This window comes from Toxorhynchites rutilus, chromosome 3 (assembly GCF_029784135.1).
Source record: "Toxorhynchites rutilus septentrionalis strain SRP chromosome 3, ASM2978413v1, whole genome shotgun sequence".
NCBI lineage: Eukaryota > Metazoa > Arthropoda > Insecta > Diptera > Culicidae > Toxorhynchites > Toxorhynchites rutilus.
Genome location: NC_073746.1, coordinates 281,291,384 through 281,293,814, shown reverse-complemented (window position 1 = coordinate 281,293,814; position 2,431 = coordinate 281,291,384). Strand labels below are relative to the sequence as shown.

Here is a 2,431-nt window from a genome sequence, read left to right as displayed (position 1 = left end):
TCCAAAAAAACGTTTTGAAACGGAACCTAAACAATCAGTTGATAGATGTTTGACAAAGTAAAAATTATGTTCGAATTCGAAAATCAAATTAGTAAAGTAAACTTTTATTCATACGGATTCAAGTAAATACTAGAAAAGTTTACTTTACTTGGAAACGGGCAGAATAAGTAAATACTTTTTTTTATTCATACGACCTTATGCCTCGCCGTTTCGTTAAGCGCTTGTTTTCAACTGTCACAAAAAGACATTTCAATCGCCGTGGGAGTGTCCCGGTAGATCGTGAAAAAGGTTTTAGACCGAGAAAGGAAGAGACAACTATCCGTGAAGGTGGTCATAGGCAAGTATGGGCAAAATCGCATCGAAATTCGTTCAACAACACTCATTTACAGATAAAACTCATCCTTCTATTCTCCGTTTATGCCTCACTTTATTTGAGACAGAAAACATTCACCTATCCCCTTCGCAAAGTACATTCTCGAGTTTAACGGAAAAATACTGCCTCGATTCCGCTCATCTATTCCCACAATCTAATCGACGTAAATAACATCGACCTAACATGGAACAACATTCCCGTCTTGCCTCCCCTTGTCTATCGTTCGTTGATCGAAAATACGGAATGATTAGCGAAACGAATCAGCATCACTGGTAGTTGCTTTTTCTTCAACGGTAAACTGTCATCTTATACAAAACAAATGGAACATACAACTGTTGAGTATGAAAACTATTTATGTTTTCAGTTTATAATTTATTTATTTATATTTCAGATAGTCTTTGGCAAATTCATCTATCTATTACATATCGTTGCAAGCTGAAGAGAATCCGCTGCAAGTCAATTCCAGCCTGCGAACACTATTCGAAAAATTGATTCCCCTTCAGCGTCAGCGCCAGAAGAAAATACGAAAGGTGAATTTTGGATTGATATTTTTCGGAGAAGGAGTATGTATATCACATTTTCATAATGCTCAAAAACATCCCCATCGAATTAATTCCAGGCTTGCAAGAAGTTGATTGGAGACCACAGTTTCGGACTCAACATGTTTCTCGGCCGTTAGCGAAGCCCGTAGACCATGACAAACAAGTTGGCAAACTCATGAACTCGTGTGTTACAATCGGTTCGAAAACATACCGCCGTCTAGCTATTCGGTGAAACCGGCTGAGATTCCTGATTATTATAATTATATCAAATACCCGATGGATTTAAAAACGATGGGGGAAGGACTGAAAAATAGGCGAGCTTGACAGTAAAAAATTGTCTATATTTTTCCATTCATTGCCGCTTGATACTCATTCTAGATATTACGTAGCATGAAGATTGTTCGTGGCAGATATTGCGCGTATTTTCTGAACTGTCGATCACCAGAATCTGAATATTATCGGTAGGCCAATAAATATCACATGTTCCTCTTAGATGTATCATATTACAATTATTTAGGTGCGGGAACACGCGTTACTATCACACCAAGATGATAAAGATCTGCCTTTGGGATAAATGATGTTGGCTTACTCCCATCCGTGGCTCCGATGGCTACACCTACCGATTCATGTGCAAGCTGATGCAAAAGACCTGCGAACTTCGTGTTGTTTTGATATTGCCGAGGAACTGCTAAGACATCTAATTGTGAAAAGATTCTTACATACTATGTTTGTGGATCGAACAACAAACTCTACCGGAACGAGTGCCACATGAGGAAAGAGAATTGTGGTTAGCGCATGTTCGTAGTGCCGATGCAGTATTGTCCGGCCACATTCTTCGAGGTATGCTCAAGAATGGTTGAGTGTGCATGTATTTTTATTTCCGTTTTCGTTAATAATAAAATTACAAAAATTATTCATAAATGTGTTTTCCTTTTAATGCTTCATTTCTTCTCAATAACAAACCAAGGCAAACAAGAAGCAGGCAGTGCTGGAAGCAGCGCTGCAAGCAGGTCGACGCCTTGTTGGCAAAAAAGTGGCGTCAAGTTGTTCGATGAATGCATATAAAAGGTCGATAAATCGATTGCAAGGTGGCAGCATTTGAGGTCGATTGTTGACATTTCATCGACCCGATCTTGGCAGGCAAAACGGAATGTGGGTTCTCAGAGAATTTTGCATTCCCTCATTTGCCTCTCGGAATAACGTTAGATGGTGATAGAATCAAATTGGAAACTTTTGCTTGAGCCAGCGAGTGTCTCTGTACAATCATTCAGTAAAATATAGGTAGATAGTTGAAATCGAGTTGTTTCCTGAGCACTATTGCAATGGCATTTTTTTGTTTCTAGTATGGAATGATCTAAGCCAATGCAAAAGACCACGGGTCTGATTCTCGAATACACTTTACGGTGGAAACGAAATAAACGGCACGCCATTTAACTACGTTTTACGAGTTAGTGAAGTGCCGAAGATAATAATGAGTTTTCAGGCAGAATGAGCACATTTCAAATAAAAAATCATT

At 38.9% G+C, this 2,431-nt stretch overlaps 1 long non-coding RNA gene across 2 annotated transcripts; it reads left to right on the top strand.

Moving 5' to 3' along the window:
* Nucleotides 1–769: 769 nt before the first annotated feature.
* On the top strand, nt 770–1,726 carry LOC129780420 (uncharacterized). Of its 2 annotated transcripts, none has more exons than XR_008743917.1 (3): nt 770–903; nt 993–1,376; nt 1,433–1,726. It is a non-coding gene; the product is annotated as an uncharacterized LOC129780420 (long non-coding RNA). The 2 variants fall into 2 exon arrangements; XR_008743918.1 differs by having other exon boundaries at nt 770–936.
* The last annotated feature ends 705 nt before the right edge of the window (nt 1,727–2,431 follow it).